Source organism: Myotis lucifugus, unplaced genomic scaffold, assembly GCF_000147115.1.
Source record: "Myotis lucifugus unplaced genomic scaffold, Myoluc2.0 scaffold_239, whole genome shotgun sequence".
Classification (NCBI taxonomy): Eukaryota; Metazoa; Chordata; class Mammalia; order Chiroptera; family Vespertilionidae; genus Myotis; species Myotis lucifugus.
In genome coordinates, this window is record NW_005871287.1 from 210,183 (window position 1) to 227,658 (window position 17,476).

The 17,476-nt window shown below is 43.2% G+C and overlaps 1 non-coding gene and 1 pseudogene across 1 annotated transcript; one reads left to right on the forward strand and one right to left on the reverse strand.

The window, feature by feature from the left end:
• Positions 1-5,560: 5,560 nt before the first annotated feature.
• On the forward strand, positions 5,561-7,004 carry LOC102423010 (annotated as a pseudogene).
• Positions 7,005-7,551: 547 nt separating this feature from the next.
• LOC111827886 lies at positions 7,552-7,625 on the reverse strand. The gene has a single exon (XR_002831634.1). It is a non-coding gene; the product is annotated as a small nucleolar RNA SNORD50 (small nucleolar RNA).
• Positions 7,626-17,476: the final 9,851 nt, after the last annotated feature.

Genomic DNA, 17,476 nt, shown 5'->3' on the forward strand with positions numbered 1-17,476 from the left:
CCCTGGAGGCCTGTCACCATATGCACACCTCCTGCTCCGGGTCTTTGTCATAGAATGATCTTGGGTGGGAATGCTGCCTTTTCCAGCCCCAGGAAAGAAGTCTTTCCCACCACCCTGGGATGTGGAATGTAGTGGTTGAGACCATGGACTTGGGGTCAGGGGTCAGCCTGGACTAACCAGTCAATTCCGTTGCCTTCTAGACCAGAGATAGTGACATTTCTTTACTTGCTATATAACTTGTCCTTTTATCCTGGGGGTGTCTGACTGATTCTATCTCTTTAGCCTTAATTCTCTCAGCACACACCCTGCCAATCTTCCGGTTTTCCTACCCGAGGCCAGTGAGGGACTCAATTATATTTTTCCCCACCTCAAGGAAACCTTGTTTGGGTCTGAGTACCCTTTCTCTTTTTAAACTTTTAGTATAGAAATTTTCAAACATAAAAATAAAGTGGGACAGTAAATCTCTATGCACCCATCACACAGCTTCAGCAACACGTGCCATTCTTTCTTATCTCTCTTCCCACACATACATTTTTGCCTGTGAGCTGAGAGTACTTGAAAGCAAATCAAAGGAAACTCTGAACACCACTATGTAGCTCTAACAGACAGGGTCTTTAAAATATATATGATCATAAACAATTTTCTTATCCAACAAAATTAAAATATTAATAATCTAATAAACAGACTGTGTTCAGTTTTTGCTACTGTTCTCAAAAATATCTATCTATAGTTTGACTCAAAATCCAAGCAAGGGAATAACAAAAAGGTCCAGTAAGAACCACTAAAAGTTTGTTTCCTCCATAAAAGCAATGAACAACTTGCGATATATCACCAGAATCAACTTTCACAGAATTCTGGAAATTAAACAAAGGCTTGCAGCAACCCAAAGAGCATTCGGTCAAGAAAAATAGTAGAATCTTGGTAAGAACAGCAAGCTTTGTAGTGTTTTCACTTACTCTAGTATCACATTTTAAATCAGCTTTTAAGATGTTCAAAGAACTAAAGGAAACCATGTCTAAAGAAGTAAAGGAATGCCGTCTCACCAAATAGAGAATATAAGAGACAGAAATTATAGAAAGGAACCACATAGAAATTCTAGACCTGAAAAGTACTATAACTGAGATGAACATCTATTGCACTAGAGTAGCTCAATGGATCAGCAAACATGACCAAGCAGAAAGTCAGAAAACTTGATAGATCCACTGAAATTAACCTATCTGAGGAACAGAAAGAAGAATGAAGAACAATAAACAGCTCTGGTTGGGTAGCTCAGTTGGTTACAGTATTTTTCTGATACGCCAAGGTTATGGGTTTGATCAAGGTAAGGGCACATACAAGAATCGACTGGTTGCCCTGGCTGGTTTGGCACAGTGGATAGAGCGTCAGCCTGCTCATACTAAAGGGTCCCAGGTTCGATTCTGGTCAAGGGCACATGCCCAGGTTGCAGGCTCAATCCCCAGTGTCGGGTGTGCAGGAGGCAGCTGATCGATGATTCTCTCATCATTGATGTTTCTCTCCCTCTCCCTTCCCCTCTGAAATCAATAAAAATATATTTTTTAAAAATCGACTGGTAAATGCATAAGTGGAACAACAAATCTCCTCTCACTCTCTCCCCTGTCTTCCTTTCTGTCTCTAGGATCAATCAATACATAAATAAATAAACAGAGACTCATAGGACACCATGCAACATACCAACATACATATAAAGAAAAGGCAGAAAGAGTATTTAAAAATAATGGCTCAAAACTTTCCATATTTGATGGCAAATATTAATCCCTACCGAGACACATAATATTCAAACCCTCATAAGACAAAGACAAAGGGAGAATTTTGAAAACAGCAAGACAGAAGCGACTCATCACATACAAGAGAAAATACTTTGAGATCAATGAAAATAAATACACAAACTACCAAAAATACTGAAATACAACATACCAAGACTTAGGAGTGAAAGTAGTAATTAGGAAATTTATAGCTACAATTTACCTATATTAAAAAGACTAAAGACAATCCATAATGGGAGAAAATATCTGCAATTCATATTTCTGATAAGGTACTTCTATTTAAAATATATAAATAACTTTTTTTGTTGTTAATCTTCACCTGAGGATATTCTTTGCATTAGATTTTAGAGAGTGGAAGGCAGAGAGAGAGAGAGGCAGAAAGAGAGAAACATTGATGTGAGAGACACATTTATTGGTTGCCTTCCACACATGCCCCGACAGGAGCCAGGGATCAAGCCTGCAACCGAAGTACTTGCCCTTGACCAGAATCGAACCTGCGGCCCTTCAGTCTGTGGATCTATCTACTGAGCCAAACCGGCTAGGGCTATAAAGAACTCTTAAAACTCAATAATAAAAACAAACAGCTCAATAAAAAATGGGCAAATAATCTGAATAGACAGGTTTCCAAGGAAGATATGAAAAGCTCATGCTCAACATCACTAACCATTAGGGAAATGCAAATAAAACAATGAGATACCACTTAACACCCAAAAGGTGGCTAAAATAAAAATGTGAGGTAACCAGCGTTGGCAAGGATATGGATTGGAACCTCATACACTGCTGGTAGGAATGTAAAAGTAGTACAGCTACTGTGTAAAACAGTCTGGCAATTCCTCAAGTGATTAAACACAGAGTTATGATATGACACAGCAATTCCACATCTAGGTATATACCCCAAAGAAATGAAACCATATCTACACAAAACCCTGTAAACAAATATTAATCCATAGTTTATAGCAGCACTATTTATATCAGCCAAAAGGTGGAAACAATCCAAATGTCCACCAACTGATGAAGAAACAAAATATGGTTAACCACACAATGGAATATTATTCAGCCACAAAATGGTGTGACGTGCTACATGGATGAACCTCGAAAACATGCCAAGGGAAAGAAACTAGACACGAAGACCACATATTATATGATTCCATTCATATGAAAGTGAATTGATTTCTATAGGAAAATCTATAGAGACAGGTTAGTGGATGTTTAGGCTGGGTGGGGAAGAAGGGGGTAAAAGGGATGGCAGCTAAAAGATACAAGGTTTCTTTCTAAAGTGATGAAAATGTTCCTAAATTGACTGGAGTGATGGCTGCACATTATGTGAATATACTAAAAATCACACTATTATACACATTAAAGTGGGTGGACTATACGATATGTGAATTATATATCAATAGGATGTTAAAAAAACACAAAAATTCACACCTATGTCCATTGCAGTATTATTCACAATAGCCAAGATGTGTAAGTAACACAAATGTCCTTCGATGGATGAATAAAGAAAATGAGGTATACCAGTAGCCCTAGCTGGTTTGGCTCAGTGGATAGTGTCAGCCCAAGGACTGAAGGGTCCTAGGTTCGATTATGGTTAAGGGCATGTACCTCGGTTGCAGGCTAGATCCCTGGCACTGGTCAGAGTGCTGTGGGAGGCAACCAATCAATGTGTCTCTTTCAAATTGATGTTTCTCTCTCTGTCACTCCCCCTCCCTTGCACTCTCTCTAAAAATCAATGGAAAAATATCCTCGGGTGAGGATTCAACAACAACAACAAAAAAAGAAGGAAGGAAGGAAGGAAGGAAGGAAGGAAGGAAGGAAGGAAGGAAGGAAGGAAGGAAGGAAGGAAGGAAGGGAGGGAGGGAGGGAGGGAGGGAGATGAGGTACAGTCATACAATAGAATATTAGCTTTAAAAACGCAGGGCCTGGCCACTGCTCAGTGGTTGAGCTTTGACTTATGAATCAGGAGGTCCCAGTTTGATTCCCGGTTGGAGCACATGCCGGGTTGCAGGCTTGATCTCCAGTGGAGGTGAGGGTAGGTGCAGAAGGCAGCTTATCAGTGATTCTCTCTCATCATTGATGTTTCTGTCTCTCCCTCTCCCTTCCTCTCTCTGAAATAAATAAAAACGTATTTTTTTTAAAAAAAGGAATGCTGTCACATGCTACAGCATGGATGAATCTTGAGATTATGCTAAGTGAAATAAGCCAGTCACACAAAAAAACAACAAAACAAAACAAATACTGTATGATTTTACTTGTATGAGGTATCTAAAGTAGTCAATTTCATAGATAGTAGCATGATGGTTACCAGGAGTTTTATGATATGACACAGCAATTCCATGTCTGGGGTGTGTGTGGGAGGGGGGAATAAGGAGTTGTTTAATGGATACAGAGTTTCAGTCTTGCAAAATGAAAAAGTTAAAACGTTAGAGAGTCACTGCAAACAGTGAGTACAGGCATTTTCCAGTTTCCCAAAGTGAGCATTATTCTACTTTGTTTTTAGGAAAGACCTACAGTGTTTTTTATTTCTAGCATTTCCTTTTTTTGTTTTTTAAATATATTCTTGATTTCAGAGAGGAAGGGAGAGGGAGAGATAGAAACATCAGTGATGAGAGAATCATCGATCAGCTGTCTCCTGCACACACACCCGCTACTGGGGATAGAGCCGGCAGGCAACTGGCATGTGCCCTTGACTGGAATCAAACCTGGGACCCTTCAGTCTGCAGGCTGACGCTCTATCCACTGAGCCAAACCAGTCAGGGCTAGCATTTCCTTTTGATTGTTCCTTAGAGTTTCCATCTCTCTGCTTACATTACCCATCTAGTCTTGCATTTTGTCCACTTTTTCAATTAGAACTCTTAGCATATTAGTCAGTTGTTTCAAATTCCTAGTCTGGTAATTCCAACATCTTTGCCATGTCTAAATCTGGTGCGGATATTTCCTCTGTCCAAGCCGTGCTATCTTTTAGTATGCCTTGTAGTTTTATGAATGCCACTATGTAAAAGGAATTGAGGTAAGTAGGCCTTTCGTATGAGGCTTTATGTTTATCTGGCTTGGAGTTAGGCTGTGTTTACTGTTTGCTGTAGCTATAGGTGTCAGAGGCTAAAATTTCTTGTGTCCTGGTTTTTGTCTCCTCTGCTTTGTATTTCCCTAGAGACTTTTCAAATGGGTCTGAGATGTGCAGTTCTTTCTGTTATAATCCCGTTATTATGTAGGGGCCTGACTGAGGTGGCAGTAGGGGTTGGGGAAAGGAAGCATTCTATAGTCCAATGACTAGATGTCAGTCTTTAGTGAGCCTCTGCCCCAGGGCTTTGCCGTTCACTGTGCCGTTCACTGGTGTTTCCCAATTGCTCCCCCCACATACCCCTTAGCTGAGGCAGAAAGGCTAAAGAGCTCTGGACTTGGTATCTCCCTTCCCCCACAGGAAAGGCTGCAGTAGGCTGAGTTGGGTATCTCCCTTCCCCAGGTCAGTTAGACTCTGGTTAAATAGTTTCTCTTGAGGGCAGGCTATGTTAAGGAGGGCAGAATGCTTTGGGTGTATTTTCTTTTCCAGGACTTATTTTATTATATTTTTTATGTTTTCAGAGAGAAGGAGGGAGAGGGAGAGAGAGATAGAAACATCGATGAGAGAGAATCATCAGTTGGCCTCCTAACACCCCACACTGGGGATCGAGTCCGAAACCTGGGCACGTGCAGTGACCGGAATCGAACAGTGACCTCCTGATTCTTAGGTTGATGCTCAACGACTGAGCTACGCCAGCCAGACTCCAGAACTTATTTTAAATTTATTTTCAAAAATTCTATTATCGAAAAAGCGGAAACAAGAGTCTCGCCTGTGTCCCCACCTGCACACTCGCTCAGGCGCCCACAGAACTGGCACAGGCGCCCAGAGAGAGCCAACCAGCGGCAACCCATGCCCCACCCTCCCAGTCCTGTAGCTGCCCCCGCCGATGGGTGTCCCCACCATCCTCCCTGACCCATGGCGCTGAAGTGGATTCAGAAAGAATTAAGTGATCTACAGCATGACCCACCTGCTCACTGCTCCCCCGGACCTGTAGACCACTTGTTCCACTGGCAAGCAACTGTTATGGGGCCTCCTGATAGCGCATATCATGGCGGAGTCTTGTTTCTCACTGTACATTTTCCGACAGACTATCCTTTTAAACCACCAAAGATTGCTTTCACAACAAAATTTATCATCCAAACATAAACAGTAATGGAAGTATTTGTCTTGATATCCTGAGGTCACAATGGTCACCAGCTCTGACTGTATCAAAAGTTTTATTGTCCATATGTTCTCTACTTTGTGATCCTAATTCAGATGACCCCTTAGTACCAGATATTGCACAAATCTATAAAACAAAGAAACATACAACAGACACATAAGAGAATGGACTCAGAAATATGCAATGTAAAATAAAAAAATTCATATATACCAGAGTACTGTAAAATGTTTTTTTCAATATTAGCAGTAAATTGAGCACTGTTTTTTGTTTCATCATATCATGAAATCCTTTGATTTTTATCCATTTTTAAATGTATTTCTGAAGCAAGACAAAACAAACTTCCAAAAATACCCTTAAGACTGTGATGAGAGCATTTATCATTTTGTATACATTGAGAAAGACATTTATTATGGACTTTAAGATACTTGGACATCTGCATCTTCAGCTTACAAGATCTACAAACCATCTGAAAAGTAACCAAATTATTTTTTGCTGAAATTAGATGTTTTTACATGAGAAATACTGTGTTATCTGTGTCGTTTTATAAATCTATTCAGATTTCATTCTTTGTTAGCTCACTTTACAATTTGTATTCTTTTACTGTATAGACTAAATATATTCTACCTACATGTATGTCAACTCATTAATTTTTTCCTGTGAACAGTATTGAAAAAAACTGAACAGCTGATAATTAAATGAATTAACTGTCTCCCTTGTCTTAGGGTTTTCTGTGTAGATCAATCGCAGATTTCTTAAACCTGAATGATCTTTACACTGCAATTCTCAGTTTACTGATTATGGAGAAACACTTGTTTTGATTTTGTTATACCTGACTTAACTTTATTGCAATGTGAATTGCACTGCTAAGTAGGAAGATGTGTAACTTTTATTTGTTGTTATTCACATTTGAATTTTTTTCTGTATAGGCAATATTATAATGACACATTTTACAGATCTTAATGTAGCTTTTCCATATAAATAAAAATGCTTTTTCTACACACAAAAAAAAATTCTATTCTCCTGCCCTGGCCAGTGTTTCTAAGTGGTTAGGGCATTGGCCTGCTCACTAAAAATAGGTCTTGTGTTTGATTCCCGATTAAGGGCATGTACCTGGGTTGCAGGTTCAATCCCCAGCCCTGATTGGGGTGCGTGTGGGAGGCAACCAATTGATGTGCCTCTCTCACATCAATGCTTTTTTATCTCTCTCTCTCCCTTCCCCCTTCCACTCTTATCTAAAAGCAATGGGAAAATATCCTCAGCCCTAACTGGTTTGGCTCAGTGGATAGAGCATCAGCCTGTGGACTGAAGGGTCCCAGGTTTGATTCCAGTCAAGGGCACATGCCCGGGTTGTGGGCTCGATCCCCAGTAGGGGCGTGCAGGAGGCAGCCGATCAATGATTCTCTCATCATTGATGTTTCTATCTCTCTCCCCATCTCCCTTCCTCTCTGAAATCAATTATATATATCCATCCATCCATCCATCCATCCAGTTGGAATAAAAAATCCGGAGGATTAAAAAAAATTACATTGTCCTTATAATGGTCTATCTCAGAAGCTAGATCCGTATATTAAGTTTTTTGCAACAGAAATTCAGGTTCAGGATAGAATAATCATAGATAAAGCTGTATGTTCAAAATAGCTACTCCAGAAAATCCATCGGGAACGAAAGAATAAAGCCATCTGTTCATGTGGAAAAAAAAAAATAGCTACTCCTTCCATTCCTCTTGCTAAAAGCACAAGGGGATTTTTCCTCACTCTTTACTGTGGGGACTTGGTGGGGCTCTTGGAGGTAAAATCCACATAACTATTGGGCTCCTCCCTAAGACTGGCCCCACCCAGAAATTTTTAACTCTCAAGCTTGTCTACACAAAGCCTCCCCCAATTCATCAATTAGTTTAAATTATCCTACCCTCATACTGGCTCTATCAACAGGTTCATTTCCTGAGATCTTTGCTCTTGGTGAGTTGTGATTCTCTGAATCCACCTATCTCGCTAATTCTGCAGGCAGCAGTTTGCCCTACGATTTCTAATGGATCTAAGAATAACTGATGTTTAATTCATCCAGCTTTTTTCTTGTGGGGATGGGAGTGTTGACTTCCAACCCCCTTACATGCCAGAGCAGAAAACCTCAATCTCCTTTTTAGCAACCAATCAGTGAAGAGAGCAGGAAGATCTGCAGGCAAGGAATATATTTGCACAAGGGCACAACTGGTCTTCTTACTAAGGCTGGACCACGTGTTCAGACCAAAGGCCTTCCTGGTTGCGGCATCAAAACAATGCAGATATCCCCTTCTCCATGAAGCTGACAGAACCACCTAAGCTGGTCAGAACCCCTCCTCTAAACCCTGTGCAGACCTCTATCATTGCACTTTTGTCAGGAATTGGGAGTATTCCTCTCTCTTATTGGTCATCAGGTAAAACCAGAAGTCTAATGCCAGAATTGGGTCCAAGGGAAAAGCACAAGCTTGAGCATAAATAGTTCCCAAAATGAAGTATTCCAAGGCCCAAACCAGGGAAAGTAAGACCATCACAGCAAGCCAACAGGAGGGGGTCCACACTTCCCAGGGGGACCATACAGAGGGTGAAGTACCTACCTGCTCCCATCCTACATTTGGGATGGGAGTAGGGGAGGAAAGGGTGGACACTTGCAAAACATAATGGAATTATCTCTCTCTGAGGCAGTCTGTGTACTGCTTGAGATCAGGGTGTCAGTTTTCTCAGAACACAGGGTTGGCACAGAGCAGCCTCAGTAAGTACCTGACAGGAACTGATCCTTAGGAAGCCCAGTGCACAATATTGGGTAGCACAAAAAACAACTGGTCAGCTTACAAGCTCTCGTATTGATTTATTCTGGTTCTCCCCTCCATGGAAAGTTGGAGAACAGGCTTCCCCAACTTAGGCAAGTGCTCCATCAAGGGGCACTTCAGCACTGAGGCAAGCATGAAAGGTCCATCTTTCTTGGAATCGGATGATGAACAATTGAAGCAGGACAAGTGCAGAGCCCAGAGGGAACACACAGAGCTTGGGCACATCCAAGCTGACTACTGGGAGGTCTCAAGGGACCAGCACTAGGCCATGCATATCACAGATGCCCTCAGAAACAGAGACCAAGGCCACAGCAGGGGTGTGCAACAGCAAACGGAGTTTAATCGAGGGTGTAAAAGCAGGGTGATCTTGCCTCTTCAGTTAACTTCTTTTTTCTTCAGGACGTAGGCAAGAAGGCCTGTTTTCTAATGAGGACCCAGAAATCAGTCTCCATCCCCAAGCTGTCTTATGTGGACTGGTTCAGACCTCTCTCACTCTGGTTGGCCTACAATCCATTTTCAAGCTTTTCCTTCCTTGAGGAGTCTTCTCACATGCATTTATGTTTTGAGGCACTGGATGTAAGGGAAGGCACCTTGGAGTTAAGCTGCCTTCACACTAGTTGTTCCCTATGCCTAGAACACTCTTCCCCAGGTCTGCATGGCTAGCTCCCTCACCTCCTGTATCCTTCCAATCTTTCCTCAACTATTACCTTCTCAACAAGGCTCTATTGCAAACTGCTCCCTCTGCCAAGCCCACAGCACTCCTAATCTCCCTTACTTTGTTCTTTTTTATGGCTTTTATCAACATCTCTGTCTTTGAATATGATATGCCTAATGATATCATATAGCATAACAGGCACTGACTGCATCTTAGTATTACTAGAATGTAAGCTCCATAAGAGCAGGAATTTTTATCTATTTTGTTCACTGATCTCCCAAGCACACAGAAACAGCACATAAAAGACACTCAATTAATGAGAGTGCAAATGAAAAGGGAAACCTGTGTTCAGATCCTGCTCTGTCACTTACTAGCCAGCTGTGTGCCTTAGGCGATTTGCTTCCCTGACAGCCTGTGTCTTCATCTATGTGATTGGGATCCGAGCACTCTCCTTGCTAAATTTTGTATGTAAAGCGCCTGGCTGGGTGCTTGGCATTAACATAGTTGATAAATGGCCAGCCAATTGACAAAATTACTGTCCCTCTCAAAGTCTTTACCATTATAGTTATAAGTAAGTACCCTTTACCTTGGCAATTAATGTGGTAAAGCCTTCAGGCCTGGGGCTGTGATTAAGGGATGAGGCCATGAAGATGTAAAAAACTCAAAGATGTCAGGATTCTCTCTTTCCTGTACCAGCTGAGCTGGCTCAAGAAAAAGCTAGTCTCAGGCTTCCAGCAACCCCCACACTTCATGTACATAGCAGCAGATCTGGAACCAATCTTCTGATCTCATGAGAAATCTGAACCCTCCTTTAACCTACTATACCACCTTTGACACCATCGATTTTCAAGGCCCTCTGACCACCAGGGATCAAGCCTGCAGCAGGAAAAGGAACTCAGAGCTCACCAGGACCTCACAGATGTGTGGTGAGGATCAGGCCAGTACATGCACAGGACACTCCTCCTACTGCTTGGCACCTGTGGGATAAAAAGAAAATGCTAGCCGAAACCGGTTTGGCTCAGTGAATAGAGTGTCGGCCTGCGGACTGAAAGGTCCCGGGTTCGATTCTGGTCAAGGGCATGTACCTAGGTTGCGGGCACATACCAAGTAGGAGATGTGCAGGAGGCAGCTGATCGATGTTTCTCTCTCATCGATGTTTCTGACTCTCTATCTCTCTCCTTTCCTCTCTGTAAAAAATCAATAAAAAATATATATAAAAAATTTAAAAAAAAACAAAAACAACAAAAAAAAGAAAATGCTAGGGAGCAGGTTCCCCAATCAGAGGCTAGGGTCCCAGATTCTGGAGCCAGCCTGGGTTCAAGTTCTGCCTCCACTACTCAATAGTTGCAAGTGCGTTGGTTTCCTAAGGTCTGCAAGCTTCAGTATGCTTAGCTGTAAAATGAAGCTATTAACAGTGCCCACTTCACTGGATTAAGTGAGATATGCTTATGAAGTGCCTTAGCACACTGCCTGGCACCCACCTACAATACTGATCATTTGCTCCCTCAGAGCCCTTTAAACACCAGGTGAGTGCTCTGGGACCACCTTGCCAGAGGTGGTTTTGCCAGTATGAACCATATAAACCAAGGCTGTGAGGTAGGAAGAGGTGAAATATAACCATGCCTTCAGGACTGTTCAACTCAGCTAGTCAGAGAGGAGACAGTTTTCTCTAAATTCTGAAATTTTAACTTCTAATCCTCTCTAAAAAACTGATTCTGCAAACTATAATCTTCAGCTGGTTGCCAGAACTTACAGTGTTTATATGTGTTGTACATGTGTATAATAAGTCAAGAATTGCAATTTGTTTGTGTCTTCATTCACTCAACAAATATTACCAAGACACCACTGTGCCCCTTGCCTTCTGCTAGGCCCCTGTAATGGGATACAGCCTCTGTTCTCAAGGAGCTCACATGTTGTGAGGGAGATGAACATGCAAACAATCCCAATAGGATTGGCACAGCTGTTTTTTCAATCCTCATCCAAGAATATGTTTTTATTGATTTGAGAGAGAGAGAGAGAGAGAGAGAGAGAGAGAGAGAGAAAGAAAGAAATAGAGATGTGAGAGAGAAACATCCATCAGTGCCTCCCATATGCACCCTAACCGCGGATCAAACCTGCAACCCAGGTATGTGCCCTGACCAGGAATTGAATCTGAAACCTGTTGGTGTATGGGTCGACGCTCCAACCGAGCCACCTGGCCATGGCAGATTGGCACAGTATTTTGCCAGAAACATGCTGAGGGTACAATGCAAGCTTGGCAGAAGAGCAAAGAAGGGGAGCTTAGAACAAGCTTCTTAGAACTTCTGGGCTGTTTTGAAAGATGAGTAGAATGCAGTAGGGAGGAAGGCAGAGGCAGAGGCAGAGGCAGAGGCCATGCACTTCTGCATTTAGTTCTGCTCAGCTGGATCTCTCAGCTGGGGAGATCACTGGAGAGGCCCATCTGTGCAGGCTCTTGAATACAAAGGAGCATAATGTGATCCATATATATGTGAAAACCAGGAGTTTGGACTTTATCCTGAAGGCGGTGAGGAGCCATTGCACAATTTATAAGCAAGGTAGAGCCTGGCATGCTATTAATTTAGTTTTAAAATTACTCATTCCACCCTAGTCAGTTAGACTCAGTGTTCAGAGTGTCGGCCTGCTGACTGAAGAGTCCCAGGTTTGATTCCGGTCAAGGGCACATGCCTAGGTTATAGGCTCCATCCTCAGTAGGGGGTGTGCAGGAGGCAGCCAATCAATGATTCTCTCTCTCTCCCCCTCTCCCTTCCTCTCTGAAATCAATAAAAGTATATATAAAAATAAATACTTAAAACAAAATAACTCATTTCTCAAGATAGAAACATATAGTACACATGCACTTAAAACAATTTATAGTGAAAAATCTAGGTCTCCCTCTCCTTCCTTTTCCCCAGCTATGCAGTTCCCCAGCCCAGAGGCCACACTGTTACCACTTGATTACTTTGTTAGTCTTCTAGTATTATCTCTTTTTTAAAATTGATTTTAGAGAGAGGAAGGGAGAGAGGGAGAGAAAAAAAATCAATGTGAGAGAAACATTAATCGATTGCCTCTCCTTTGTACCCAAGCAGGGATCGAACCCAAAACCTGGGTATGTGCCCTGACTGGAAATCTAACCAGCGACCTTTTTTTTTTATTATCTTCCTAATTTGTTTTTATTTTTTATTATTGTCTAAAGTTTTACATATGTCTTTTTCCCTAATTGACCCTCCCCCACTCCCCCCCCACAGCCATTCCCACCCCACTGCCCCAGTGCCTATGTCCATTGGATATGCTAATATGTATGTATACAAGTCCTTTGGTTGCTCTCTAACCGCCCCGCCCCTACCATTTGTCTCTGACCAGGGACCTTTCTTGATGCATGGGACAGAGCTCAAACCAACTGAGCCCCACTGGCCAGGGCCTATTATTCCTTCTTCTATCACACTTATAGTCTTATAATGATTTTGGCTGAAATGGTGTAGAATCGCATGCAGTTGTCTGAAAATTTTATCCCAATGAAGTAAAGGAAACATTATAAAATATTAGTTCTGAAAGGGGGCATTCAGTCTGATGGGACTGGAAATCTCTGAGATATAGAGCCTATCTAATAATAGACAAACATGGTAATTAACCGTACCTCCAACACACTTCCCATTGGCTAATCAGGGCGATATGCAAATTAACTGCCAACCAAGATGGTGGCCGGCAGCCAGGCAGCTGAAGCGAACAGGAGACTTGCTTGCTCCAGTGATGGAGGAAGCCAAGGTTCCCTGCCTACCGCCGCCCAGCTCTGAGCTGCACTCTAAGCAACTATGTTTCAATTATAGAAGCTAAACAAAGCCCAGATACCTGCTTTCAGCAGTGGAGGCCTCAGAGCAGGAGCCGAGCCTCAGAGCTAAAGCTGGCTTTCAGCTCCAGTGACAGCCATAGAAGGTAAATAAATCCCAGAATAATAATAAAAAAAAGAACAAAAGGAGAGGTTGGGAGCTTCAGTCACCTGCCAGCCTGAAAACGGCCCTCAACCCCTCACCCAGACTGGCCAGGCACCCCAGTGGGGACCCCCACCCTGAAGGGGGTATGGGCAGCCTGAAAACAGCCATCAGCCCCTCACCCAGGCTGGCCAGGCACCCAAGCGGGACCCCCACCCTGATCTGGGACACCATTCAGGGCAAACCAGCAGGCCCCCACCCGTGCACCAGGCCTCTATCCTACATAGTAACAGGGTAATATGCAAACTGACCCTAACAGCAGAAGGACTGGGAATGACTGGTCACTATGACACACACTGACCACCAGGGAGCAGACGCTCAATGCAGGAGCTGCCCACTGGTGGTCAGGGCGCTCTCACATGGGAGGAGCTCTGCTCAGCCACAAGCCAGGCTGATGGCTGCCAGTACAGCGGTGGTGGTGGGAGCTTCTCCTGCCTCCTCAGCAGCGCTAAGGATGTCCGACTGCAGTTTAGGCCTGCTCCCCACTGACAAGTGGACATCCCCCGAGGGCTGCCGGGCTGCCAGAGGGATGTCTGATTGCCATCTTAGGCCCAATACCCTGGGGAGCGGGCCTAAGCCAGCAGGTGGTCATCCCCTGAGGGGTCCCAGACTGCAAGAGGGCACAGGCCGGGCTGAGGGACCCCCCCTTCCCCCCCGAGTGCACAAATTTTTGTGCACCGGGCCTCTAGTGTGTGTGTGTGTGTGTGTGTATATATATATATTTATTTATTTATTTATTTATTTTTCCCTAAAACTTGCTTTTCTCATTTAACAATAAGACTTAGAAGATTTGCATATGTAGTATGGATGTACCTTGGTTTATTTAAATGTTTACTACTAATAAACCTATAGGTTATTTCTGATTTTCTATTGTGAGAAACAATGAATGTAATGAAATCTCCCCAATTACATCTTTGTGTACACATCCAAGTACTTCTCAGGAGTAGATATCCAGAAGCTAAGCCACTAAATCAAGAGTAGATTCATTTTAACTTTTTTAAAAAATTATATCTTTATTGTTCAGATTATTACAGTTGTTCCTCTTTTTTCCCCCCATAGCTCCCCTCCACCCGGTTCCCACCCCACCCTCTGCCCTAACCCCCGCCACCCACTGTTCTCATCCATAGGTGTACAATTTTTGTCCAGTCTCTTCCCACACCCCCATCCCCCTTTCCCCCCCGAGAATAGTCAGTCCACTCCCTTTCTATGCCCCTGATTCTAGTATATTCACCGGTTTATTCTGTTCATCAGATTATTTATTCACTTGATTTTTAGATTCACTTGTTGATAGATGTATATTTGTTGTTCATAATTTGTATCTTTACCTTTTTCTTCTTCTTCCTCTTCTTAAAGGATACCTTTCAGCATTTCATATAATACTGGTTTGGTGGTGATGAACTCCTTTAGCTTTTTCTTATCTGTGAAGCTCTTTATCTGACCTTCAATTCTGAATGATAGCTTTGCTGGGTAAAGTAATCTAGGTTGTAGGTTCTTGCTATTCATCACTTTGAATATTGCTTGCCACTCCCTTCTGGCCTGCATAGTTTCTATTGAGAAGTCAGCTGACAATCGTATGGTGGGTACTCCCTTGTAGGTAACTGACTTTTTTTCTCTTGCTGCTTTTAAGATTCTCTGTCTTTTGCTCTTGGCATTTTAATTATGATGTGTCTTGGCGTGGTTGTCTTTGGATTCCTTTTGTTTGGGGTTCTCTGCGCTTCCTGGACTTGTAAGTCTATTTCTTTCACCAGGTAGGGGAAGTTTTCTGTCATTATTTCTTCAAATAGGTTTTCAATATCTTGCTCTCTCTCTTCTTCTGGCATCCCCATAATTCAGATGTTGGTACGCTTGAAGCTGTCCCAGAGGCTCCTTACACTATCTTTGTATTTTTGGATTCTTTTTTCTTTTTGTTTTTCCAGTTGGGTGATTTTTGCTTCTTCGTATTTCAAATCTTTGACTTGATTCTTGCGATCCTCTAGTCTGCTGTTGGAATTCTGCATAATATCCTTTATTTCAGTCAGTGTATGCTTAATTTCTAGATGGTCCTTTTTCATAACCTTGAGGGTCTCACTAGATTTCTTGAGGGTCTCACTACATTTATCGGTGGTCTCACTAGATTTCTTGAGGGTCTCACTAAATTTATTGGCGGTTTCTAGAAAATTCCTGAAAAACCTTAAAAGTGTGGTTTTGAACTCTATATCCAGTAGTTTGCTTTCCTCCATTTCTGTCATTTGTGACTTCTTTGTCTCCGCATTTTTTATGCTTCCCTGTGTTGATAGAGTGGCTTTCTGTGTTAGGTGTCCTATAGGGCCCAGTGGCTCAGCCTCCCCAGTTACCTGAGGTAGACACTCTTGGTGCACCCCTTTGTGGGCTTTGTGCACAGTTTTGTTGTAGTTAAGTCTTGATTGTTGTAGGTATTACTGGGAGGAATTGACCTCCAGGCCAACTGACTGTGAGAATCAGCTGTGTCTGCAGTGGGAGAACTTCTGAGCTGGAGACACCCTTCTGGGGCAAGACTTACTTCAGTGGGGCTTTGGTGCTCACTGAGTCTGCCCCCTGAGTGTGTCCCTTATGGATCTGAGGAGTTGTAATCTGGATGGTCCCACTCTGACCACTGGGTACACTGGCTCTTGGATCTCTAAGGAGGAGCTAATTTAGCCTCTGCCTGAGGCTACCCAGCAGGAACTATGGAGAGATTCCTCTTCTTTGTTTGGGGTTTGGAGGTGACCAGATGAGGCCCAGCTGTGAAGCAATGCAAGCTGCTGTGGGGCCTTGGACCTTCTTTTGGAAGTTCTGGGTCTCTCTGATTCAGCTGCAGTTTGTTAGGTAATTTTCAGGTTGTAAAGGGCCAGGCCTTTCATATGCAAAAGCCTCTGTGCACAGCTTGGGTGGGGCGGGGTCTCAGGGGATCAACAGGGCGGAGCAAGCAGCTATGGCTGCTCCCCAGTCCTACCCTAAGAGGCCCCGCATCTCAATGTCCCGGTAATTGCTGCAAGCACCTCTGAGAGAAAGCCGCCCTCGAGTTCTGCCCGATGCCAGACAGTCCCGTTTCTCCCCGTATGAGTCTGGGTCCCCAGAGACTCACCCGGAATTGGAGTTCAGAGCAGTCGGGAGCTTAAGACTCACTCCTGATTGAAAAAGACAACCGCGTCCTCAGCCACCAGCCCTTTCCACGTGCGCCACGTCCTAAGTTGCCAGCCCTTTCGGCGTGCACCTCCTACCTCTGCACTCTACTTCCGCACCTCCTCTGAGTCTCAATGCTTTTCTCTTTCCTTCTAGTTGTAGAATTTCCACTCAGCAGCCTTCCTGTGGTTCTGGATGATGTCTGTTTTGTCTTTTAGTTGTATTTTTGAAGTGATTGTGCGAGGCAGCAATTTCCGGTGTTTACCTATGCCGCCATCTTGGTTTCTTCTCATTTTTACTTTTAAAGGGTACTGCTGGCCCTAGCGGGGGTGGGGGGCATGCCTCAGTCAGTTGGAGCATCATCCCATACACCAAAAGGTTGTGGGCTCGATTTCCGGTCAGGGCACATAACTAATTTGCTTGTTCATTCCCCAGTTGGGTGCATATAGGAGGCAACTGATCAATGTTTCTCCCTCATATCGATGTTTCTCTCTCTCTCTCTCTCTCTCTCTCTCTCTCTCTCTCTCTCTCTCTCTCTTAAAACATATCCTCAGGTGAGGATTAGAAAATAATAAAAGGCTTTCTAAAAAGGCATACCGAGCCCAGCCCACATGGCTTAGTGGTTGAGTGTTGACTTATGAACCAGGAGGTCATGATTCGATTTCCGGTCAGGGCACATGCCCAGATTGTGGGCTCCATCCCTGGTGAGGGGTGTGTAGGAGGCAGCCTATCAATGATTTCACTCATTACTGATGTTTTTATTTCTCCCCCTTCCTCTCTGAAATCAATAAAAATATATTTAAAACATAATAATTAAAAAAGGCATATTGACAAAAACTCCCTCCAACAATTTATAACAATAACCATTTCCCACATCTTTCCCAACACTTAAGTTTTTCAAT